Source organism: Pholcus phalangioides, unplaced genomic scaffold, assembly GCF_987345545.1.
Source record: "Pholcus phalangioides strain wild (caught in Gottingen) unplaced genomic scaffold, Ppha-v1.0 ptg000032l_1, whole genome shotgun sequence".
NCBI lineage: Eukaryota > Metazoa > Arthropoda > Arachnida > Araneae > Pholcidae > Pholcus > Pholcus phalangioides.
Genome location: NW_028301622.1, coordinates 8137225 through 8160388, shown reverse-complemented (window position 1 = coordinate 8160388; position 23164 = coordinate 8137225). Strand labels below are relative to the sequence as shown.

At 38.1% G+C, this 23164-nt stretch overlaps 1 protein-coding gene and 35 non-coding genes across 40 annotated transcripts in view; 35 read left to right on the top strand and 1 right to left on the bottom strand.

Annotated features, from left to right (window-relative positions):
• Window positions 1-23164, bottom strand: part of LOC149066865 (ras-specific guanine nucleotide-releasing factor 2-like) — a 416992-nt gene that overhangs the window by 278426 nt on the left and 115402 nt on the right. The window lies entirely within an intron of this gene.
• On the top strand, window positions 205-296 carry TRNAI-UAU (transfer RNA isoleucine (anticodon UAU)). The gene is given in 2 exon segments: window positions 205-242; window positions 261-296. It is a non-coding gene; the product is annotated as a tRNA-Ile (tRNA).
• Window positions 551-642, top strand: TRNAI-UAU (transfer RNA isoleucine (anticodon UAU)). The gene is given in 2 exon segments: window positions 551-588; window positions 607-642. It is a non-coding gene; the product is annotated as a tRNA-Ile (tRNA).
• Window positions 1068-1159, top strand: TRNAI-UAU (transfer RNA isoleucine (anticodon UAU)). The gene is given in 2 exon segments: window positions 1068-1105; window positions 1124-1159. It is a non-coding gene; the product is annotated as a tRNA-Ile (tRNA).
• On the top strand, window positions 1241-1332 carry TRNAI-UAU (transfer RNA isoleucine (anticodon UAU)). Its single transcript is given in 2 exon segments — window positions 1241-1278; window positions 1297-1332. It is a non-coding gene; the product is annotated as a tRNA-Ile (tRNA).
• Window positions 1415-1506, top strand: TRNAI-UAU (transfer RNA isoleucine (anticodon UAU)). The gene is given in 2 exon segments: window positions 1415-1452; window positions 1471-1506. It is a non-coding gene; the product is annotated as a tRNA-Ile (tRNA).
• On the top strand, window positions 1588-1679 carry TRNAI-UAU (transfer RNA isoleucine (anticodon UAU)). Its single transcript is given in 2 exon segments — window positions 1588-1625; window positions 1644-1679. It is a non-coding gene; the product is annotated as a tRNA-Ile (tRNA).
• Window positions 1761-1852, top strand: TRNAI-UAU (transfer RNA isoleucine (anticodon UAU)). Its single transcript is given in 2 exon segments — window positions 1761-1798; window positions 1817-1852. It is a non-coding gene; the product is annotated as a tRNA-Ile (tRNA).
• On the top strand, window positions 1934-2025 carry TRNAI-UAU (transfer RNA isoleucine (anticodon UAU)). The gene is given in 2 exon segments: window positions 1934-1971; window positions 1990-2025. It is a non-coding gene; the product is annotated as a tRNA-Ile (tRNA).
• On the top strand, window positions 2107-2198 carry TRNAI-UAU (transfer RNA isoleucine (anticodon UAU)). The gene is given in 2 exon segments: window positions 2107-2144; window positions 2163-2198. It is a non-coding gene; the product is annotated as a tRNA-Ile (tRNA).
• On the top strand, window positions 2281-2372 carry TRNAI-UAU (transfer RNA isoleucine (anticodon UAU)). The gene is given in 2 exon segments: window positions 2281-2318; window positions 2337-2372. It is a non-coding gene; the product is annotated as a tRNA-Ile (tRNA).
• Window positions 2454-2545, top strand: TRNAI-UAU (transfer RNA isoleucine (anticodon UAU)). Its single transcript is given in 2 exon segments — window positions 2454-2491; window positions 2510-2545. It is a non-coding gene; the product is annotated as a tRNA-Ile (tRNA).
• TRNAI-UAU (transfer RNA isoleucine (anticodon UAU)) lies at window positions 2627-2718 on the top strand. The gene is given in 2 exon segments: window positions 2627-2664; window positions 2683-2718. It is a non-coding gene; the product is annotated as a tRNA-Ile (tRNA).
• TRNAI-UAU (transfer RNA isoleucine (anticodon UAU)) lies at window positions 2800-2891 on the top strand. The gene is given in 2 exon segments: window positions 2800-2837; window positions 2856-2891. It is a non-coding gene; the product is annotated as a tRNA-Ile (tRNA).
• TRNAI-UAU (transfer RNA isoleucine (anticodon UAU)) lies at window positions 2974-3065 on the top strand. Its single transcript is given in 2 exon segments — window positions 2974-3011; window positions 3030-3065. It is a non-coding gene; the product is annotated as a tRNA-Ile (tRNA).
• On the top strand, window positions 3148-3239 carry TRNAI-UAU (transfer RNA isoleucine (anticodon UAU)). The gene is given in 2 exon segments: window positions 3148-3185; window positions 3204-3239. It is a non-coding gene; the product is annotated as a tRNA-Ile (tRNA).
• On the top strand, window positions 3318-3409 carry TRNAI-UAU (transfer RNA isoleucine (anticodon UAU)). The gene is given in 2 exon segments: window positions 3318-3355; window positions 3374-3409. It is a non-coding gene; the product is annotated as a tRNA-Ile (tRNA).
• TRNAI-UAU (transfer RNA isoleucine (anticodon UAU)) lies at window positions 3492-3583 on the top strand. Its single transcript is given in 2 exon segments — window positions 3492-3529; window positions 3548-3583. It is a non-coding gene; the product is annotated as a tRNA-Ile (tRNA).
• TRNAI-UAU (transfer RNA isoleucine (anticodon UAU)) lies at window positions 3665-3756 on the top strand. The gene is given in 2 exon segments: window positions 3665-3702; window positions 3721-3756. It is a non-coding gene; the product is annotated as a tRNA-Ile (tRNA).
• On the top strand, window positions 3838-3929 carry TRNAI-UAU (transfer RNA isoleucine (anticodon UAU)). The gene is given in 2 exon segments: window positions 3838-3875; window positions 3894-3929. It is a non-coding gene; the product is annotated as a tRNA-Ile (tRNA).
• TRNAI-UAU (transfer RNA isoleucine (anticodon UAU)) lies at window positions 4011-4102 on the top strand. Its single transcript is given in 2 exon segments — window positions 4011-4048; window positions 4067-4102. It is a non-coding gene; the product is annotated as a tRNA-Ile (tRNA).
• Window positions 4184-4275, top strand: TRNAI-UAU (transfer RNA isoleucine (anticodon UAU)). The gene is given in 2 exon segments: window positions 4184-4221; window positions 4240-4275. It is a non-coding gene; the product is annotated as a tRNA-Ile (tRNA).
• Window positions 4358-4447, top strand: TRNAI-UAU (transfer RNA isoleucine (anticodon UAU)). The gene is given in 2 exon segments: window positions 4358-4395; window positions 4412-4447. It is a non-coding gene; the product is annotated as a tRNA-Ile (tRNA).
• Window positions 4529-4620, top strand: TRNAI-UAU (transfer RNA isoleucine (anticodon UAU)). Its single transcript is given in 2 exon segments — window positions 4529-4566; window positions 4585-4620. It is a non-coding gene; the product is annotated as a tRNA-Ile (tRNA).
• On the top strand, window positions 4703-4794 carry TRNAI-UAU (transfer RNA isoleucine (anticodon UAU)). Its single transcript is given in 2 exon segments — window positions 4703-4740; window positions 4759-4794. It is a non-coding gene; the product is annotated as a tRNA-Ile (tRNA).
• Window positions 4876-4967, top strand: TRNAI-UAU (transfer RNA isoleucine (anticodon UAU)). The gene is given in 2 exon segments: window positions 4876-4913; window positions 4932-4967. It is a non-coding gene; the product is annotated as a tRNA-Ile (tRNA).
• Window positions 5049-5140, top strand: TRNAI-UAU (transfer RNA isoleucine (anticodon UAU)). The gene is given in 2 exon segments: window positions 5049-5086; window positions 5105-5140. It is a non-coding gene; the product is annotated as a tRNA-Ile (tRNA).
• TRNAI-UAU (transfer RNA isoleucine (anticodon UAU)) lies at window positions 5222-5313 on the top strand. The gene is given in 2 exon segments: window positions 5222-5259; window positions 5278-5313. It is a non-coding gene; the product is annotated as a tRNA-Ile (tRNA).
• On the top strand, window positions 5396-5487 carry TRNAI-UAU (transfer RNA isoleucine (anticodon UAU)). Its single transcript is given in 2 exon segments — window positions 5396-5433; window positions 5452-5487. It is a non-coding gene; the product is annotated as a tRNA-Ile (tRNA).
• Window positions 5570-5661, top strand: TRNAI-UAU (transfer RNA isoleucine (anticodon UAU)). Its single transcript is given in 2 exon segments — window positions 5570-5607; window positions 5626-5661. It is a non-coding gene; the product is annotated as a tRNA-Ile (tRNA).
• Window positions 6664-6755, top strand: TRNAI-UAU (transfer RNA isoleucine (anticodon UAU)). The gene is given in 2 exon segments: window positions 6664-6701; window positions 6720-6755. It is a non-coding gene; the product is annotated as a tRNA-Ile (tRNA).
• Window positions 6838-6929, top strand: TRNAI-UAU (transfer RNA isoleucine (anticodon UAU)). Its single transcript is given in 2 exon segments — window positions 6838-6875; window positions 6894-6929. It is a non-coding gene; the product is annotated as a tRNA-Ile (tRNA).
• On the top strand, window positions 7011-7102 carry TRNAI-UAU (transfer RNA isoleucine (anticodon UAU)). Its single transcript is given in 2 exon segments — window positions 7011-7048; window positions 7067-7102. It is a non-coding gene; the product is annotated as a tRNA-Ile (tRNA).
• Window positions 7184-7275, top strand: TRNAI-UAU (transfer RNA isoleucine (anticodon UAU)). Its single transcript is given in 2 exon segments — window positions 7184-7221; window positions 7240-7275. It is a non-coding gene; the product is annotated as a tRNA-Ile (tRNA).
• TRNAI-UAU (transfer RNA isoleucine (anticodon UAU)) lies at window positions 7358-7449 on the top strand. The gene is given in 2 exon segments: window positions 7358-7395; window positions 7414-7449. It is a non-coding gene; the product is annotated as a tRNA-Ile (tRNA).
• Window positions 7532-7623, top strand: TRNAI-UAU (transfer RNA isoleucine (anticodon UAU)). The gene is given in 2 exon segments: window positions 7532-7569; window positions 7588-7623. It is a non-coding gene; the product is annotated as a tRNA-Ile (tRNA).

Sequence of the window (23164 nt, the reverse complement as noted above, 5' to 3'; positions counted from 1 at the left end):
AGTATTGAAAATTGCATCCCCTGCCCACTCGTCCCCAGTGGCGCAATTGGTTATCGCATGGTACTTATAAGACAGTGCTTGTGAGCAATGCCGGGGTTGTGAGTTCGAACCTCAACTGCGGAATAATGCTTGCTTTTCCGAAAAATTTCTGTCGAAATTACCTAAAACATTTAAGTATTGAAAATTGCATCCTCTCCCCACTCGTTCCCAGTGGCGCAACTGGTTAGCGCGCGGTACTTATAAGACAGTGCTTGTGAGCAATGCCGGGGTTGTGAGTTCGAGCCTCACCTGGGGAATACTGTCTGCTTTTCCGACAAATTTCTGTCGAAATTACCTAAAACATTTAAGTATTGAAAATTGCATCCCCTGCCCACTCGTCCCCAGTGGCGCAATTGGTTATCGCATGGTACTTGTAAGACAGTGCTTGTGAGCGATGCCGGGGTTGTGAGTTCGAGCCTCACCTGGGGAATACTGTCTGCTTTTCCGACAAATTTCTGTTGAAATTACCTAAAACATTTAAGTATTGAAAATTGCATCCTCTGCCTGCTCGTCCCCAGTGGCGCAATCGGTTAGCGCACGGTACTTATAAGACAGTGCGTGTGAGCGATGCCGGGGTTGTGAGTTCGAGCCTCACCTGGGGAATACTGTCTGCTTTTCCGACAAGTTTCTGTCGAAATTACCTAAAACATTTAAGTATTGAAAATTGCATCCCCTGCCCACTCGTCCCCAGTGGCGCAATTGGTTATCGCACGGTACTTATAAGACAGTGCTTGTGAGCGATGCCGGGGTTGTGAGTTCGAGCCTCACCTGGGGTATAATGTCTGCTTTTTCGTAGAATTTGTCAAAATTACCTGAATCATTTAAGTATTGAAAATTCCATCCCCCGCCCATTCGTCCTCAGAGGGTCAATTGATTAGCGCACGGTACATAAAAGACAGTGCTTGTGAGCAATGCCGGGGTTGTGAGTTCGAGCCTCACCTGGGGAATACTGTCTGCTTTTCCGACAAATTTCTGTCGAAATTACCTAAAACATTTAAGTATTGAAAATTGCATCCCCTGCCCACTCGTCCCCAGTGGCGCAATTGGTTAGCGCACGGTACTTATAAGACAGTGCTTGTGAGCGATGCCGGGGTTGTGAGTTCGAGCCTCACCTGGGGAATAATGTCTGCTTTTTCGAAGAATTTCTGTCGAAATTACTTAAAACATTCAAGTATTGGAAATTGCATTCCCCACCCACTCGTCCCCAGTGGCGCAATTGGTTAGCGCACGGTACTTATAAGACAGTTCTTGTGAGCGATGCCGGGGTTGTGAGTTCGAGCCTCACCTGGGGAATAATGTCTGCTTTTTCGAAGAATTTCTGTCGAAATTACTTAAAACATTCAAGTATTGGAAATTGCATTCCCCCACCCACTCGTCCCCAGTGGCGCAATTGGTTAGCGCACGGTACTTATAAGACAGTGCTTGTGAGCGATGCCGGGGTTGTGAGTTCGAGCCTCACCTGGGGAATAATGTCTGCTTTTTCGAAGAATTTCTGTCGAAATTACTTAAAACATTCAAGTATTGGAAATTGCATTCCCCACCCACTCGTCCCCAGTGGCGCAATTGGTTAGCGCACGGTACTTATAAGACAGTGCTTGTGAGCGATGCCGGGGTTGTGAGTTCGAGCCTCACCTGGGGAATAATGTCTGCTTTTTCGAAGAATTTCTGTCGAAATTACTTAAAACATTCAAGTATTGGAAATTGCATTCCCCACCCACTCGTCCCCAGTGGCGCAATTGGTTAGCGCACGGTACTTATAAGACAGTGCTTGTGAGCGATGCCGGGGTTGTGAGTTCGAGCCTCACCTGGGGAATAATGTCTGCTTTTTCGAAGAATTTCTGTCGAAATTACTTAAAACATTCAAGTATTGGAAATTGCATTCCCCACCCATTCGTCCCCAGTGGCGCAATTGGTTAGCGCACGGTACTTATAAGACAGTGCTTGTGAGCGATGCCGGGGTTGTGAGTTCGAGCCTCACCTGGGGAATAATGTCTGCTTTTTCGAAGAATTTCTGTCGAAATTACTTAAAACATTCAAGTATTGGAAATTGCATTCCCCACCCACTCGTCCCCAGTGGCGCAATTGGTTAGCGCACGGTACTTATAAGACAGTGCTTGTGAGCGATGCCGGGGTTGTGAGTTCGAGCCTCACCTGGGGAATAATGTCTGCTTTTTCGAAGAATTTCTGTCGAAATTACTTAAAACATTCAAGTATTGGAAATTGCATTCCCCCACCCACTCGTCCCCAGTGGCGCAATTGGTTAGCGCACGGTACTTATAAGACAGTGCTTGTGAGCGATGCCGGGGTTGTGAGTTCGAGCCTCACCTGGGGAATAATGTCTGCTTTTTCGAAGAATTTCTGTCGAAATTACTTAAAACATTCAAGTATTGGAAATTGCATTCCCCACCCACTCGTCCCCAGTGGCGCAATTGGTTAGCGCACGGTACTTATAAGACAGTGCTTGTGAGCGATGCCGGGGTTGTGAGTTCGAGCCTCACCTGGGGAATAATGTCTGCTTTTTCGAAGAATTTCTGTCGAAATTACTTAAAACATTCAAGTATTGGAAATTGCATTCCCCACCCACTCGTCCCCAGTGGCGCAATTGGTTAGCGCACGGTACTTATAAGACAGTGCTTGTGAGCGATGCCGGGGTTGTGAGTTCGAGCCTCACCTGGGGAATAATGTCTGCTTTTTCGAAGAATTTCTGTCGAAATTACTTAAAACATTCAAGTATTGGAAATTGCATTCCCCACCCACTCGTCCCCAGTGGCGCAATTGGTTAACGCACGGTACTTATAAGACAGTGCTTGTGAGCGATGCCGGGGTTGTGAGTTCGAGCCTCACCTGGGGAATAATGTCTGCTTTTTCGAAGAATTTCTGTCGAAATTACTTAAAACATTCAAGTATTGGAAATTGCATTCCCCCATCCACTCGTCCCCAGTGGCGCAATTGGTTAGCGCACGGTACTTATAAGACAGTGCTTGTGAGCGATGCCGGGGTTGTGAGTTCGAGCCTCACCTGGGGAATAATGTCTGCTTTTTCGAAGAATTTCTGTCGAAATTACCTAAAACATTCAAGTATTGGAAATAGCATTCCACCACCCACTCGTCCCCAGTGGCGCAATTGGTTAGTGCACGGTACTTATAAGACAGTGCTTGTGAGCGATGCCGGGGTTGTGAGTTCGAGCCTCACCTGGGGAATGTCTGCTTTTTCGAAGAATTTCTGTCGAAATTACTTAAAACATTCAAGTATTGGAAATTGCATTCCCCACCCACTCGTCCCCAGTGGCGCAATTGGTTAGCGCACGGTGCTTATAAGACAGTGCTTGTGAGCGATGCCGGGGTTGTGAGTTCGAGCCTCACCTGGGGAATAATGTCTGCTTTTTCGAAGAATTTCTGTCGAAATTACTTAAAACATTCAAGTATTGGAAATTGCATTCCCCCACCCACTCGTCCCCAGTGGCGCAATTGGTTAGCGCACGGTACTTATAAGACAGTGCTTGTGAGCGATGCCGGGGTTGTGAGTTCGAGCCTCACCTGGGGAATAATGTCTGCTTTTTCGAAGAATTTCTGTCGAAATTACTTAAAACATTCAAGTATTGGAAATTGCATTCCCCACCCACTCGTCCCCAGTGGCGCAATTGGTTAGCGCACGGTACTTATAAGACAGTGCTTGTGAGCGATGCCGGGGTTGTGAGTTCGAGCCTCACCTGGGGAATAATGTCTGCTTTTTCGAAGAATTTCTGTCGAAATTACTTAAAACATTCAAGTATTGGAAATTGCATTCCCCACCCACTCGTCCCCAGTGGCGCAATTGGTTAGCGCACGGTACTTATAAGACAGTGCTTGTGAGCGATGCCGGGGTTGTGAGTTCGAGCCTCACCTGGGGAATAATGTCTGCTTTTTCGAAGAATTTCTGTCGAAATTACTTAAAACATTCAAGTATTGGAAATTGCATTCCCCACCCACTCGTCCCCAGTGGCGCAATTGGTTAGCGCACGGTACTTATAAGACAGTGCTTGTGAGCGATGCCGGGGTTGTGAGTTCGAGCCTCACCTGGGGAATAATGTCTGCTTTTTCGAAGAATTTCTGTCGAAATTACTTAAAACATTCAAGTATTGGAAATTGCATTCCCCACCCACTCGTCCCCAGTGGCGCAATTGGTTAGCGCACGGTACTTATAAGACAGTGCTTGTGAGCGATGCCGGGGTTGTGAGTTCGAGCCTCACCTGGGGAATAATGTCTGCTTTTTCGAAGAATTTCTGTCGAAATTACTTAAAACATTCAAGTATTGGAAATTGCATTCCCCCACCCACTCGTCCCCAGTGGCGCAATTGGTTAGCGCACGGTACTTATAAGACAGTGCTTGAGCGATGCCGGGGTTGTGAGTTCGAGCCTCACCTGGGGAATAATGTCTGCTTTTTCGAAGAATTTCTGTCGAAATTACTTAAAACATTCAAGTATTGGAAATTGCATTCCCCACCCACTCGTCTCCAGTGGCGCAATTGGTTAGCGCACGGTACTTATAAGACAGTGCTTGTGAGCGATGCCGGGGTTGTGAGTTCGAGCCTCACCTGGAGAATAATGTCTGCTTTTTCGAAGAATTTCTGTCGAAATTACCTAAAACATTCAAGTATTGGAAATAGCATTCCCCCACCCACTCGTCCCCAGTGGCGCAATTGGTTAGCGCACGGTACTTATAAGACAGTGCTTGTGAGCGATGCCGGGGTTGTGAGTTCGAGCCTCACCTGGGGAATAATGTCTGCTTTTTCGAAGAATTTCTGTCGAAATTACTTAAAACATTCAAGTATTGGAAATTGCATTCCCCACCCACTCGTCCCCAGTGGCGCAATTGGTTAGCGCACGGTACTTATAAGACAGTGCTTGTGAGCGATGCCGGGGTTGTGAGTTCGAGCCTCACCTGGGGAATAATGTCTGCTTTTTCGAAGAATTTCTGTCGAAATTACTTAAAACATTCAAGTATTGGAAATTGCATTCCCCACCCACTCGTCCCCAGTGGCGCAATTGGTTAGCGCACGGTACTTATAAGACAGTGCTTGTGAGCGATGCCGGGGTTGTGAGTTCGAGCCTCACCTGGGGAATAATGTCTGCTTTTTCGAAGAATTTCTGTCGAAATTACTTAAAACATTCAAGTATTGGAAATTGCATTCCCCACCCACTCGTCCCCAGTGGCGCAATTGATTAGCGCACGGTACTTATAAGGCAGTGCTTGTGAGCAATGTCGGGGTTGTGAGTTCGAGCCTCACCTGGGGAATAATGTCTGCTTTTTCGAAGAATTTCTGTCGAAATTACTTAAAACATTCAAGTATTGGAAATTGCATCCCCTCACCCACTCGTCCCCAGTGGCGCAATTGGTTAGCGCACGGTACTTATAAGACAGTGCTTGTGAGCGATGCCGGGGTTGTGAGTTCGAGCCTCACCTGGGGAATAATGTCTGCTTTTTCGAAGAATTTCTGTCGAAATTACTTAAAACATTCAAGTATTGGAAATTGCATTCCCCCGCCCACTCTTCCCCAGTGGCGCAATTGGTTAGCGCACGGTACTTATAAGACAGTGCTTGTGAGCGATGCCGGGGTTGTGAGTTCGAGCCTCACCTGGGGAATACTGTCTGCTTTTCCGACAAATTTCTGTCGAAATTAATTAACTGATTAACGTCTAATTAACTGATGTGTAAAATTTTTTCGAGTCATATATTATTATTTTTTACATGAACCCTTATCTTAAACCACAAATTTCTCTAAAATTAAAAATTCTATTTTTCCCCGTGACTAAACGTAATTTTCTGGATAGATTTAGAGTCAATGGTTATTTGTCAATCGAAAGCATTTAGAAATCGGATAATTGAGACATCAAACAATTATGAATATTTTTTTTTATCACTTCTTAATTGAAAATACCGGCTAATTATGTGAAGAACCTACGGACAGAATGTTGTTTCCATTATACAAGAATAAATACATTTTTGTTGCAATTACCTAAAAATACTCAAGCATTCGGAAATTTTCGGGCAAAGTATCGTTCTGTGGAACAATTATATACATTATCAAACGGATTATAACATATTGCATGTGAGTGATGCTGGAGTTGTGAATTCCAGCCTCACCTGAGAGAGGAAGATTTTTTTTTTAAAATTATATTTGCAGTTTCGATAATTTTTAACCCAAATTATCTTAAACTGGCATTGAAAAGAGTGTGAAAATTCCCCAATAATCATCCTCAGTGGCATTCAGGTATTGAAAATCGCTTGCCCTTACGCGTCCCAAATAGCGCAATTGGTGAGAGCGTGGTGCTTATAACACAGTGCATGTGAGGGACGCCAGGGTTGTGAGTTCGAACCTCCCCTGGGGAATAATGTCTGCTTTATCGACAAATTTCTGCCGAAATTACCTGAATCATTTAAGTATTGAAAATTCCATCCCCCGCCCATTCGTCCCCAGAGGCTCAATTGATTAGCGCACGGTACTTATAAGGCAGTGCTTGTGAGCAATGTCGGGGTTGTGAGTTCGAGCCTCACCTGGGGAATAATGTCTGCTTTTTCGAAGAATTTCTGTCGAAATTACTTAAAACATTCAAGTATTGGAAATTGCATCCCCTCACCCACTCGTCCCCAGTGGCGCAATTGGTTAGCGCACGGTACTTATAAGACAGTGCTTGTGAGCGATGCCGGGGTTGTGAGTTCGAGCCTCACCTGGGGAATAATGTCTGCTTTTTCGAAGAATTTCTGTCGAAATTACTTAAAACATTCAAGTATTGGAAATTGCATCCCCTCACCCACTCGTCCCCAGTGGCGCAATTGGTTAGCGCACGGTACTTATAAGACAGTGCTTGTGAGCAATGTCGGGGTTGTGAGTTCGAGCCTCACCTGGGGAATAATGTCTGCTTTTCCGACAAATTTCTGTCGAAATTACCTAAAACATTTAAGTATTGAAAATTGCATCCTCTGCCCACTCGTCCCCAGTGGCGCAATTGGTTAGCGCACGGTACTTATAAGACAGTGCTTGTGAGCGATGCCGGGGTTGTGAGTTCGAGCCTCACCTGGGGAATAATGTCTGCTTTTCCGACAAATTTCTGTCGAAATTACCTAAAACATTTAAGTATTGAAAATTGCATCCTCTGCCCACTCGTCCCCAGTGGCGCAATTGGTTAGCGCACGGTACTTATAAGACAGTGCTTGTGAGCGATGCCGGGGTTGTGAGTTCGAGCCTCACCTGGGGAATAATGTCTGCTTTTTCGAAGAATTTCTGTCGAAATTACTTAAAACATTCAAGTATTGGAAATTGCATCCCCTCACCCACTCGTCCCCAGTGGCGCAATTGGTTAGCGCACGGTACTTATAAGACAGTGCTTGTGAGCGATGCCGGGGTTGTGAGTTCGAGCCTCACCTGGGGAATAATGTCTGCTTTTTCGAAGAATTTCTGTCGAAATTACTTAAAACATTCAAGTATTGGAAATTGCATCCCCTCACCCACTCGTCCCCAGTGGCGCAATTGGTTATCGCACGGTACTTATAAGACAGTGCTTGTGAGCGATGCCGGGGTTGTGAGTTCGAGCCTCACCTGGGGAATAATGCCTGCTTTTTCGACAAATTTCTGTTGAAATTACCTAAAACATTTAAGTATTGAAAATTGCATCCCTCTCCCACTCGTCCCCAGTGGCGCAATTGTCTAATGCACTGTACTTATGAGGCAGTGCTTGTGAGCGATGCCGGGGTGCATAATTACAATTCCTACTCTGTTAGCAACACAAGTGGCATTAGCACGCAGGTGATTGGTTACTACGAGCAAGGAAGTTAGCAAGACGTCACGAGGGGCGGGGGTTTTGGCGAAATCGAATTTCGTCAAATAACTCTCTATTCTTTCTTTAGTTGACGTAACAAAAATTAATAAAATAATTATATAAATAATAATGTAATATAATTAGGGATACGCGAATTTCGTATTTACGAAGTACCCCGATAAATGCGAAATTTTCCAATATTGACGAGTAAATGCTAAAATTTGACTTTTTACAACTTTTTCGCAAAATCTTGGTAACTTGCACTTTAGAAGTGGAAAGTCATAATTTTGCTCAGTACTTGTGAGCATACTTGAAAGGGGGAGGAGAACCACAACCATCACTTCTTCCCCCTCTGCCATTGTGTTTAGATGTATATACAGTCGCGTTCGATTATAGTATAGCCCCTAGGTGATTCGAGCAGTGCCGTCTTAACGCATGGGCCCGGTGGCCTCAAGAGAAGAGGGGCCTCACAATAATGAGATCCGGTTGAAATTTTCTAGGATTTACCAGGTAGGGCCTTCGAAAAACCACTTGGCCGGAGGCCCATGATACTCTTAAGATGGCCCTGGATTCGAGAAATGTATGTAATAACCGACGTGCATGTTATAAGCGAGGAGTTGAAATAACTTACGTAGCAATAGCATATATGCATTATTGAGATTGTCATGGACAAAATAAGCTCTTATGCACAGGTACATAATTGCAATATAATGTAGTATGAATATAGTTTTCGATTGATACCTGAAAAGTTTTGGAAATGTACTAGAAAAAGTATATAGATAATAAAGATATACAACAACATGCAGACATTTTTGGAAATGTTAATGATTTTTTTAGATTTTTGCTAACGATTTTTCCCTCTGAAGTTGACAGCAGTGTGCAATTTAAAAATTCAGAAAAAAAAAATCCCTCCACTAATGTTTATGAATTTTATATGCATGTCACACACCAATACACTTGCATTAGCAAAGCTTTTCAAGTGACCGAGTTGATTTGCAGCAATTCTTCTTCCATCATCGTCACCAATAAAAAGATCACAGAGTACTAAAAACAAGTAAAAATTCAATAATTCGAAAAGCATAGACGATACAGTTTTACACAGAAAGACATGATTTTATTAAATGTCAGAAATTCTTTTGCTAAAATAGTTACATTTCTCCTCGAAAGATGGCGTTAAAGATAAAAAAAAACGTCATTTATTGTCATCTGTTAATGTAACTATACAAGATCCATCGAAAGACTGGTTATTTGTGGAGATGAAGATTACAAGGAAGAAGATTCATCACTGCCCCCACGGGGACTCGAACCCTGGTCTCTCGCTAGCCGGATGAGTGCTCTACCATCTAAGCTATGGATGCACGTAAAGCATTTAAACCTTGGAGCATATACCTTATACTGAAAGGCACCGTACATGGACGGCGTCAACAATCAACTAATAGCTCGTGGGGGCAGTGATGAATTTTCTTCCTTGTAATCTTCATCTCCACAAATAACCAGTCTTTCGATGGATCTTGTATTGACAAGTGGAGAGGACGTTTCTACATGCAAATGTAACTATTCTAGCATGTCGAATCTCCTTATAACGAATGCCAAGAGACCGGAGGAATCACTTCGTTAAAACGAAATTTGGTTATAAAGGAATTCCAGGTTACCTAGCATTGTTCTTATGTAATCTTATTTGGGTATTAGAAAAGTGTTCGTTAAAACGAGATTTTCGCTATAACGTTATTTGTTGAAACGGGATTCGGCTGTATCCGGATTATTTTCTCGATTAGGACCATTCTTTTGGTTTGTTATATCCACATTGTATTGTTCCGGATAATTTTCCACCAGATTTCGAGATTGCAAAGCAAGAAGTGGTTCGACGGACAAGCACAGATTTATTTACAGAACAGCAATTTAAGGCCAATCGCATTCCTTTGCGCAATACCGAACCCGGTATCCACAGATTTTGATATTTCTGGGAGCCATCGCACAAATCGCGCCACCTCATGAATACGTAAAGTATTGCAAGGTCTGCAATTTAGTAACAACCCATAAGAGGGTTGACTACTCAGGGGTGTTCACAGACAGTGCAACCATGAAAAATGTATAATTATTGTACTATTTAATGAATGAACGATATTTAAAAAAAAAATTACTCACATGCTCTGTAAACATAAATCTCTGATTAGCATCAATTATGTCACATTGTCCGTGGGGGATTTTTGGTTAACGATTTGGTGGCAGATCCGCACGGTGCATTTCCGCATAGGGGAGATTTCGGACACATTTCCGCACAATCAAGCCCCTTCTTAAATATCTTCTTCTTTTTTTTCCTTTCTATCCCCCTACTTTCATTTATTGCCTTCCTCAAATGGATAGGAGTTGTGTAGGGGCTGTATCCACATTACATTGGTAATTTACTTCAAATACAAATACAACGCCACAACAGGCAAATTGCCCAACGAGGTGGCTGACTTAAGAACATCATGGATCACCGAGCCCCTACCTACTACTGCTACCCCCCCACGGAACCCCCCAACGAATCGGTACATGCGGGAATGTGCGTGTACGTGTAGTGCAACCTGACGTAAAGTGTGTTTCTGTGTAATGCTTGTTATGTGTAGTGCTGTCATCTGCCCCCAGTTTTACTAACTATGAGTGAAGTGTTACAAATACAAATACAAATACAAATACAACGCCACAACAGGCAAAATGCCCAACGAGGTGGCTGATAAAAAGATGCCCATAAACACCATAACCTTGCATTGTCCCTCACCAATCGATACTGGTGTCCCCTTGTAAAAGCAGTCGATTGGCGGTGTACTAAAAGTTCATGGTCCATCCTATCCATCCCATTGAAAATTTTGAACACTTCGATCATATCTCCTCGACACCTGCGTTCATCCATTATGGTTGAATGATTTATCGTTGTAGGACTGTTGCTCTCTGTGGCGAGACTTTTTAACGGGGAGATCGGCTCGCATTTGCGCCTTCAAGTTGGGAACCACAGAAAACCAACTTCAGCCGACCACCACTGTGGGGTTCGAATCCGGATCCTCGCATCACGAGTCCGGCACTATAACCACTCGACCACCACAGCGGCCTTCAACAATTTTTTTTTATCACTCGAATGTCGAACTTTTTTTTTACATGTAAATGTTGCGGGGGAAAGTTGCTAAAGTCACGATTATGCATAATCACTGATCGCCTCGGTAAATTCAATGAATTTTAATGCGTTTATTACTTTCACCGGCGATTATCCATAATTCCTAATTGAAGTCGGTATATTTGGTAAATGTAAAAAACAAAATATCACTTCTGTTTCCTTCATTTAACCTGTTTATTAGTTTGCGATACGTCAACAAGACACATATATTCCCATAAAAATTAAATTAAAATAAGTGCCGAAAGATTTTCTTCACACACATAATTATGTACAAATAAAACCAACATTACCAAAAATGCATAATTTTTGGTAAATTCAAGTAATTCATTGACGATTTATTATATTTAACAATACGACATTACGAACTAGGGGATATACATAATCATCGATAAACAGTGCTCGCTTACGAGTACTGTTTCATAAGTGTTGAACTCTGTTTCATGAACACTGTTTCATAAGTGTTGAACTCTGTTTCATGAACACTGTTTCATAAGTGTTGAACACTGTTTCATAAGTGTTGAACACTGTTTCATGAACACTGTTTCATAAGTGTTGAACACTGTTTCATGAACACTGTTTCATAAGTGTTGAACACTGTTTCATGAACACTGTTTCATAAGTGTTGAACACTGTTTCATGAACACTGTTTCATAAGTGTTGAACACTGTTTCATAAGTGTTGAACACTGTTTCATGAACACTGTTTCATAAGTGTTGAACACTGTTTCATGAACACTGTTTCATAAGTGTTGAACACTGTTTCATAAGTGTTGAACACTGTTTCATAAGTGTTGAACACTGTTTCATAAGTGTTGAACACTGTTTCATGAACACTGTTTCATAAGTGGTGAACACTGTTTCATGAACACTGTTTCATAAGTGTTGAACACTGTTTCATGAACACTGTTTCATAAGTGTTGAACACTGTTTCATGAACACTGTTTCATGAACACTGTTTCATAAGTGTTGAACACTGTTTCATGAACACTGTTTCATAAGTGTTGAACACTGTTTCATGAACACTGTTTCATAAGTGTTGAACACTGTTTCATGAACACTGTTTCATAAGTGGTGAACACTGTTTCATGAACACTGTTTCATAAGTGTTGAACACTGTTTCATGAACACTGTTTCATAAGTGTTGAACACTGTTTCATGAACACTGTTTCATAAGTGTTGAACACTGTTTCATAAGTGTTGAACACTGTTTCATGAACACTGTTTCATAAGTGTTGAACACTGTTTCATGAACACTGTTTCATAAGTGTTGAACACTGTTTCATGAACACTGTTTCATAAGTGTTGAACACTGTTTCATGAACACTGTTTCATAAGTGTTGAACACTGTTTCATAAGTGTTGAACACTGTTTCATAAGAGTTGAACACTGTTTCATAAGAGTTGAATATAACGTTTCCAAAAAAACATGATGAAAAAAATAGTTGTAAGTCGTAAAAAGCTTTCAACGGGAAATCCTAATGGGAATTAGAATTGGGAGCACGAAAAAATACGTCGTACTAAACGTAAAAACGTTATAAGCGTTACCGACTGTACTGGATTTACTTCATAACAACAGAGAAAAAAAGTTCTCGATGGTTTCATCCCAAAGTAAAGGTTTACTTTCTCTTATCCTTCTATGTTAATTAACTCACAAATTATTTTCAATCCTTTCTGAACTTGTTATAAAAAGTTTCAAAAAAAAAACCCCCATAATGAATATAATTGCGGATTTTTTCGTGTAGAAAATTGGATTTCGATGATCTTTGCGTTCGATTCAATGCTGGAGAAAATTAGGTTTATTATCATTTCATATTTTCTTTTATGTCCATCTTTCTTTTGTTATTATTAACAACGTTTATATTTGATTTTGTTATATTTTTTGTCATTTTTTGATGGGAAATTCATCATCAATCTTTTGTTTTTGATGCTTCATGTCTTCCATCGAAAACTTTTCTGATCTTTTTTTATCATTGATTTTCTTGAGTATGGAGATAAAAAACCTTACACATACATTTCTCGTCATTGCTCAAGAAACCTTGGCAAAAATCTGTTTACCTTGAAGCCTATATTTTGAAAGAATATAAGAAAAAGAAAATCTCTTTTCTATCTCTCATAATATATATGTTCTATCTCCTTCTCCTCTCCCTCTTACGCCATCTTTGTTCTTCTTCATTACGCCATTCGAACAACATTTAAAGCGGGGCAAAAATCCACTTAGTCGTTCGATGTTGTTTGTTTCATGCCATTCTTTCTCCATTTTTTTTCATTTCTTGGCAATTTATTATTTTTTGTGTCCTTTCTTAGAATTTTCATTCGAGATAGAATGAAAGATCCATAATGTGTTTGCTTATACATATATATTTCTTAAAAATTATGTTTTTTTATCTCCATAAAATAATGATATAACTGAAAATGAAATTGGAAGATTTTCCTATTATTTTATCATTGTCAGAGCCCTTGAATATTTATTATGATTAGAACGACGTGTTCGAATTTTATTCTTTATATATATACTAAATATCAACCGCTTAACAGTTTATCCCGAGTTTACTCGTTTGTGTCTTTCTTAACTCGATGAGCGATGCCGGGTTTCTGAGTTCAAGCCTTACCTGGGGGAGAAACGTGGTATTTTATTATTTAAATTGTCAAATTTCCGTTGTAAGTATCTCAAAATATTCAAGCATTCGGAAAACTGTAGCGCTTAACTCAACCCCAGTAGTGCAATTAGTTATAGCCCGTAATTATATGGCAGTGCTTGTGAGTGATGCCGGGGGTTCTGTGTTCCAGCCGCACCTGGCAAAGAAATACGTATTTTTAAGATTCAATTGTCAAAAAAAACCTTTTTGTTGTAATCTTCTCTGAAAATGTTTAAGCATTTGGAAATTCAGAGCTTAATTTGTCCCCATTGGTGTAAATCTTTAGCGTAGGGTACTAAGGTATGACACAGTGCTTGTGAGTGATGCCTGCGTTCTGTGAGTGTTCAACAGTTATATTGAATATTTTTGTAATTGGTGCTAGTTCAAAACTGACGTATATCAGGAAAATCAGCAATAGGCTGTATTACCATATAACCGTATAATTTTTATGCACCTCAAATGTTTCTATGTTTGCCGTAGAATATCAGTGATTTTTTTAGATGGAAAATATAAATATATTTAAATTTAAACTAACGGGTGATAGAATATTTGGTGCCCAACAGTACAATTTTTGAAAAAATTTTCTAAATTGCGGCAGGGAAGTTAAGTGTAACAATAATATGAACTATTATTATAGTCGAGGGAAAAATCTTTATGTTGGGACTACTGCTGCCACCTATCAAACAAAACTAAAACTATATGTTATTTTCCTCGAAGTGAAAATGCTAGCTGGGTTTAAACCGGTGTGCAGCGTGAAAATAGAACAATATGTGCTATGATGCCGCATATTGTTCGCTTTTATACTGCATGCCGGAGTAATTTTTTTTACGCCGAAACGTCCTTAGTTTGTGCAGTCGGTTAGCGCACGATACTAATAAGACAGTGCCGTTGAACGATGCCGGAGTTTTTGAGTTTTCAATATATAACTATTTCTTGGATCTCTTAGTTTTATTTACAGTGAATCCCGCTTATAACGTTTTTGAAAAAACCATCTTAAAAAAAAAACAGTTTGTAAGCGGGAAAACGCTTTAAACGGATATTCCTAATGAGAATTAGTTCGATTTGCGTTCCACGAGAATAAATCTTACTAAGCGGAAAAACGTTACAAGTGGGGACGTTGAAGGCAGGATCGACTGTATTGGATTTACTTCATAACAACAGAAAAAAAAAAATGTAGTCGATGGTTTCATCTCAAAGTAAAGATTTACATTCTCTTATACTTCTATGATAATTCAATCACAATTATTTTTAATACTTTCTGAACTTATTAAACATTTTCATAAAAGCCTTAATGAATATAATTGCGGATTTTTTCGTGTAGAAAATTAGATTTCGATTATCTTTGCGTTCGATTCAATGCTGGAGAAAATTAGGTTTATTATCATTTCATATTTTCTTTTATGTCCATCTTTCTTTTGTTATTATTAACAACGTTTATATTTGATTTTGTTATATTTTTTTGTCATTTTTTTGATGGGAAATTCATCACCACTCTTTTGTTTTTAATGCTTTATGCCTTCCATAGAAAAATTTTCTGATCCTTTTTATCGTTGATTTTCTTGAGTATGGAAATTTAAAAAAAACTTATACATACATTTCTCTTCATTGCTTAAAGAAACCTTGGGAAAATCTGTTTACCTTGAAGTCTCTATTTTGAAAGAATATATAAGAAAAGAAAAATCTCTTTTCTCGTAATATTTTATCTCCTTCTCCTCTCCCTCTTACGCCATCTTTGTTCTTCTTCATTACGCCATTCGAACAACATTTAAAGCGGGGCAAAAATCCACTTAGTCGTTCGATGTTGTTTGTTTTCATGTCATTCTTTCTTCAGTCTTTTTCGTTTTATTTCTTGGTAATTTATTATTTCTGCGTATTTTTTGAATTTTATTTCGAAATTAATAGAAGATCCGTAATGTGTTTATATAAATATATATATATATTCTTAAAAGAAATATATATATTTTTAATCTGCATGAAATAATGATGCAAGCATAATAAAAACATTCAAAATATAATTGGAAGATATTTCTATGATTTTATCGTGTTGACAGATTCTGGGTCCTTGAATCTTTATTATGATTGGAGAGATTTAATTTTGGTTTTGAGTCCGATGAGAATTTTATAGTATATATACGAGTATGACATGGTTTGCGAATATGATAATGGCCATGATTTTATAGTACAATATCAATTGCTTGACAGTTTATCCCGAATATACTCATTTATGTCTTTAATGAAAGACCCATTATTCACCGACGTAGCGTTTGCGCAACGCTTTGTTTAATTTTCGTATGAAACGAACATTTCTAGAAATTAAAACTTCTAACGAGTGTATATATTTACTAAAAAACGCGCAATTAATAAAAACACTAAAAAGAAGAAACAGGTAAATTGAAGTTATAAAAAATAAAATAAATAGATCCAATATTTCTTGTCCTCTTCGCTTCTTTTGGCCCTAGCTCGTGTAGAAGGCATTTTCGACCATGCGATGCTATGTGATTCCAAATCGTCTTTGTGCCCTCCTCCCCACATTCCCTGCAAGTTTGTCGCACTGATATTGAATCACCCTGTATATGAACAAAAGTGCGAAACTGTTCAATAAAATCGTGGGGTGGGGGCTGGTGCGGGACCCAAAAACGGCCCAGAGCCATACTTATTCAGGTGCAATTTCAAAAAACCATGTGCGAGGTCAGGCATAATGAAAATAATCAGGCTGTACAAGAAGTTCGGGTAGCCCTTTGAAAATGTCCTACAAACAGTACAAATATTCAGTCACTACGCATCACTCACTTCACTTCTGAGATATAGATGGCAGCACTGAAAAATCATACACAACACTAGATACGCACTCAGACTGTTAGGTACATACCCTTACAATTCCGGCACAACTCGCTAGGTAGTAAATTGCCTATGGCGATAGACCTGAGTTGTGCTCGGTTGGAAAGAAAGAAAGAAAGCCCTTTGAAAATATGCATTCAACTACAAGATTCAAAGTAATATGTACAAGTATAAATATAGACTGCTCAAAAAAAAAATAATAATAATAACAATGAATCGAAATTCCTGGCTTGTGACCTAAAGGACAAAAGTCATTTTCACGCATGTGCAATTTCAAAAAGCATGTGCAAAGTCAGGCATACGCGAAAATAATCAGGTTCTCAAACACGACAACAACTTTCTAATTAGAAGTGATTCAATACAATACAAATACAACGCCACAACAGGCAAATTGCCCAACGAGGTGGCTGACTTAAGAAAATCATGGATCCCCGAGCCACTTTTTGGAGGCCCTACCTACTACTGCTACACCACACATGCACCCCGCCCACACAGCCCCACCCCACGCGGAACCCCCCAACGAATGTGCGTGTACGTGTAGTGAAACCGGACGTGAAGTTTTTTTTGTTTCTCTGTAATGTTTGTTATGTGTTGTGCTGCCATCTGCCACCAGTTTTTCTAACCATGAGTGAAGTGGTATGGTTGAATGATTTATCGTTGTAGGACCGTTGCTCTCTGGGGCGAGACTTTTTAACGGGGAGATCGGCTCGCATTTCCGCCTTGAAGTTGGGAACCACAGAAAACCAACTTCAGCCGACCACCACTGTGGGGTTCGAACCCGAATCCTCGCATCGCGAGTCCGTCACTATAACCACTCGACCACCACAGCGGCAACTGAGCACATTTTGAGCATTTTTGAATGAGAACCGCACCTCTACGATAAACGGTCGATAAGATAAACGCTGTATTGGGACTTACTGGGCACCCTGTATAGCCTTTACTTCAATGCAACTATTTCTATTTAAAAATACGATAACGTAATAAAATTTATTAGTTTTTTTGTTCACTTTTCCATCAATAAAAACATCTTTCGGGGACCTTTTCATCGAATTCCTTTACTCTTTTCACAAAAATAATTCTATTATTATTATATATTTTTAAAAAATACGTCGGAAGTAAAGTTTGCCCGTAGTATTCCTCGTCACGTTCGTATCCCCGAAACAAAACAATATTCTAATACGTATTCGCATATAATTGCATGGAAATTCCGAATAATGACACGGAAAAGAATTTATTTCTGCCAGGAAAAATGTATGGAAAGTCACGTTTTGTGTATCTTATCAAATGGTTATTCGACTCTTCCTAATTATATATCCTAAGTTTTATCGACGTGGATATTTCGGAAGGTATTTTTCACAGACATATCGAATTTTCTGGAATATTATTTAAATAGTTCTTTGGGATACATGCCTGTTGCATAACTTCCGAATTTTGCGTAATTCATGTCTCGTATTTAATGTAAAATTATCTAATTCAGGAGAATTTGCCGTAATACAGTAAAACCTCTCTATAACGGGCACACGTGGGGCCAAAAAATTTGTCGGCTTACGAGGAGTGTCCGGTAATTGGGACCTACAATATGGAGTGCAACTTCGTTTATATGACTTTGACGTTTATACGACGGAAGGCTCCGGTAGAAATTGGTTCCTATACGTTTTAATGTTGAAATGTACATGTTACGGTGTGTAAAAATGATACACCGGTAGTTATTCATAATCACCAATCGCCTCAATATAAAGAAAGTTTGATTAATTTTCACTACATTTATATCACTTTTATCGACGATTATGCATGACTCCCAAATAAAGTTGGAAAGTGGGATAAATACATGGAAAATTTTATAACCTTTTTCTCTACATTAAACGAATTAATTACTTTCACCATTACATGATACGTGCACTACACATTATTTTATAAATAATAATTATAATAAATAATTATATAGTCACCCATGAAAATTCAGAATTAAATGAAAGAAATAATTCTAGCACCCATGAAAAAATTCAGAATTTTGAAATAAATAATTACACAGTCACCCATGAAAATTCAGAATTGAATGAAATAAATAATTCCAGAACTGAATGAAATAAATAATTCCAGAATTGAATGAAATAAATAATTCCAGAACTGAATGAAATAAATAATTCCAGAACTGAATGAAATAAGTAATTCCAGAACTGAATGAAATAAATAATTCCAGAATTAAATGAAATAAATAATTCCAGAACTGAATGAAATAAATAATTCCAGAACTGAATGAAATAAATAATTCCAGAACTGAATGAAATAAATAATTCCAGAACTGAATGAAATAAATAATTCCAGAACTGAATGAAATAAATAATTCCAGAACTGAATGAAATGAATAATTCCAGAACTGAATGAAATGAATAATTCCAGAACTGAATGAAATGAATAATTCCAGAACTGAATGAAATAAATAATTCCAGAATTCAAGAAAATTCAAAGTTTCAGAAATAATAAAAGATTAGAATTCATGAGCTTTAATTATTTCTTTCTAGATGAAAAAAATGAAGATTTTTCCTGAATATATGAAAAATACATAATTCCAGAATGGATGGCAATTCAGAATTTATGCTAGAAATTATCATTACCGTAACTGCGGCTTTCCCACCCAAGAAAAACCGCTGGGCTTGGTGCGTCCACTAATGTCGCGCACCCACTAACAACAGCCCTGAGGGAAGTAGACTCCATCTTTGAACAAAAAACTAGATTCGCAGCTCCTAATCTAACCGCCAAAAAAAAAAAAAGCAGGATAGGGACCAACGGTTATCTATACCAATGCTAATAACAGAAATAGTCAGTCTGAGGTGTTTCAAAGAACCCCCCCCCCCCCTACGTTAGACAACAATTAATTCCGACGCCAAAATCACCTCTTCGAAGGTAAAACAGCAGCAAATCAGTCACATAATCACGTGAAAGTAAAATTCTTTCTAAAATCCCAACGCAATCTTAGGATTTTCCTCCCCAAAAACCATCAATCCTCAAAAATAAAAGGCTTAAAAACTACGTCCATCCGATTTTTCTTCAAGAAAATAATCATTATGGTAAGAAAAATAGAACCAGTGAAAAACCATGATTTTGTTTCCCTTGAAATCCTGAATTTTTTTTAAGGACGGGGTGGAGAAAATCTCCCAGAATGAGGATTAAATTTCCTGGATGGGAAACAACAAAAAGGAATTTCCAGAATAGATAAAGAATAAATCTCTCGTGAAATGACGTCACGAGTACGAGTATTTGACGTCACTGGAAATAATCTCGTTATTCTACGAGCAGAAACAAAAATAATAATAACTCGTAGAATATGAACTCCAGTCTCAACATCTTTTATTCCTATGATAGTATAATGTAAATTTCTCCTAATCCTATAGAAATATTTACGATCAATTTGTTTTTTCTCTCAGAAATGATTAATTAATTCCTTTCTATTCTAATTAATGTCATATTCGTATTAATCAATCTCTCCTTGTATATAATTAATCGTTTCGAGCAAGATTTCTTTCATCAGAAAAATCTCGTCTAAGATTTTAATTGGTTGTTCAACACTCGTGGTCATGAAAAAGCCTTGAAATTTCCAGTTTGGTAGTTTTAGTTGTCTATGCGAATGTGGGTTTTGATTGTTAACCTTATAACATACGAGATGGTTTGTAATCGGGATTCGGGAAATTCGTCCCCGACGGTTAATCAACGATATTTTGCCCCAAACGTTTCGTCCCCTCCCCAATGTTTCCCCTCCGATATTTCGCCCGTCGTTTAGCCGCCTATATTTCGCCCCTGACGTTTAACCTCCGATATTTCGCCCGTCGTTTATCCTCCTATATTTTGCCCCTGACGTTTAACCTCCGATATTTCGCCCCTGACGTTTAACCTCCGATATTTCGCCCCTGACGTTTAACCTCCTATATTTCGCCCCTGACGTTTAACCTCCTATATTTCGCCCTGGACCCTGGTTATGACGGCTCTTTTAATGAATAAATGAAATACACAGCATTACTATTTGAATCTGGAAAGTATCTGACGTTCCTAAATAGAACAGTAGAGATTCTTCAGTGACCCACAGGGCTCATTAACGAATTTAATTTTAGGAATTTGATCGTTTTTTCTATGTGAAGTAGCTATTGCCTAAAAATAGTTGGAGGGCCACAGCAAACACGCTCGAAGGGCCAATTTAGCCCGCGGGCGATGGGTTGAAGCCCCCTCGCTGTGGGTCTTGACAGACACATTGGGAGAATTGAGAAGAATCTATGAGGATAAGTATTGCATACGTTATTCCGATAGAAAGTATCATTCCCTTTGAAAACAAAACTTTTGAAACGGAATGATTTCTCTTGACACCTTAGAAATAGAAGACTTCAATTTTCATTCCCGTGTATCTTCGCCGTGTTTTACTTTTTTTTCAGGAAAAAAAAATGCAAATTTTTGTTGCTTTGAATTGATCTCGGTGAATGGCGATTTCCCCGATACAAAGCTTCTGCAATGCGCAAAATTTCCTGTAAAAAAAATCCGTCATGCTAGACTTTTCCGGAAAACTTTTTCAACTGGTGTATATGTTAAGAAGACACCAAGGAATGAGGCAAATACACGAAAATACAAAAGGACTTTTTGTATTTTCGTGTATTTGCCATACAACGAATCATCAACTCTTCCCTGGTGTATATGTTACGGTAAAAAGTCCGAAAGCTGGTAAAATCTATGTTTTACTGGCAAGACCCGGGTATTACCAAGGCGAATTGGTAATTCTGAGTTTTCATCAATTTGTTGAGGATTAAGTTCTTTCATCAATTCTCAGTTTTCATCAATTTGTTCTGAATTCGGTTTTTTCATCAATTTGTTCCGGATTAAGTTCTTTCATTAATTCTTAGTTTTCATCAATTTGTTCCGAATTCAGTTCTTTTATTAATTCTGAGTTTTCATCAATTTGTTCCGAATTTAGTTCTTTTATTAATTCTTAGTTTTCATCAATTTGTTCCGGATTTAGTTCTTTTATTAATTCTGAGTTTTCATCAATTTGTTCCGGATTTAGTTCTTTTATTAATTCTTAGTTTTCATCAATTTGTTCCGGATTCAGTTCTTTTATTAATTCTTAGTTTTCATCAATTTGTTCCGGATTTAGTTCTTTTATTAATTCTGAGTTTTCATCAATTTGTTCCGAATTTAGTTCTTTTATTAATTCTTAGTTTTCATCAATTTGTTCCGGATTTAGTTCTTTTATTAATTCTGAGTTTTCATCAATTTGTTCCGGATTTAGTTCTTTTATTAATTCTTAGTTTTCATCAATTTGTTCCGGATTCAGTTCTTTTATTAATTCTTAGTTTTCATCAATTTGTTCCGGATTTAGTTCTTTTATTAATTCTGAGTTTTAATCAATTTGTTCCGGATTTAGTACTTTATTAATTCTTAGTTTTCATCAATTTGTTCCGGATTTAGTTCTTTTATTAATTCTGAGTTTTCATCAATTTGTTCCGAATTCAGTTCTTTTATTAATTCTGAGTTTTCATCAATTTGTTCCGGATTTAGTTCTTTTATTAATTCTGAGTTTTCATCAATTTGTTCCGGATTTAGTTCTTTTATTAATTCTGAGTTTTCATCAATTTGTTCCGGATTTAGTTCTTTTATTAATTCTTAGTTTTCATCAATTTGTTCCGGATTTAGTTCTTTTATTAATTCTGAGTTTTCATCAATTTGTTCCGGATTCAGTTCTTTTATTAATTCTTAGTTTTCATCAATTTGTTCCGGATTCAGTTCTTTTATTAATTCTGAGTTTTCATCAATTTGTTCCGAATTTAGTTCTTTTATTAATTCTTAGTTTTCATCAATTTGTTCCGGATTTAGTTCTTTTATTAATTCTGAGTTTTCATCAATTTGTTCCGGATTTAGTTCTTTTATTAATTCTTAGTTTTCATCAATTTGTTCCGGATTCAGTTCTTTTATTAATTCTTAGTTTTCATCAATTTGTTCCGGATTTAGTTCTTTTATTAATTCTGAGTTTTAATCAATTTGTTCCGGATTTAGTACTTTATTAATTCTTAGTTTTCATCAATTTGTTCCGGATTTAGTTCTTTTATTAATTCTGAGTTTTCATCAATTTGTTCCGAATTCAGTTCTTTTATTAATTCTGAGTTTTCATCAATTTGTTCCGGATTTAGTTCTTTTATTAATTCTGAGTTTTCATCAATTTGTTCCGGATTTAGTTCTTTTATTAATTCTGAGTTTTCATCAATTTGTTCCGGATTTAGTTCTTTTATTAATTCTGAGTTTTCATCAATTTGTTCCGAATTCAGTTCTTTTATTAATTCTTAGTTTTCATCAATTTGTTCCGGATTTAGTTCTTTTATTAATTCTGAGTTTTCATCAATTTGTTCCGAATTTAGTTCTTTTATTAATTCTTAGTTTTCATCAATTTGTTCCGGATTTAGTTCTTTTATTAATTCTGAGTTTTCATCAATTTGTTCCGGATTTAGTTCTTTTATTAATTCTTAGTTTTCATCAATTTGTTCCGGATTCAGTTCTTTTATTAATTCTTAGTTTTCATCAATTTGTTCCGGATTTAGTTCTTTTATTAATTCTGAGTTTTAATCAATTTGTTCCGGATTTAGTACTTTATTAATTCTTAGTTTTCACCAATTTGTTCCGGATTTAGTTCTTTTATTAATTCTGAGTTTTCATCAATTTGTTCCGAATTCAG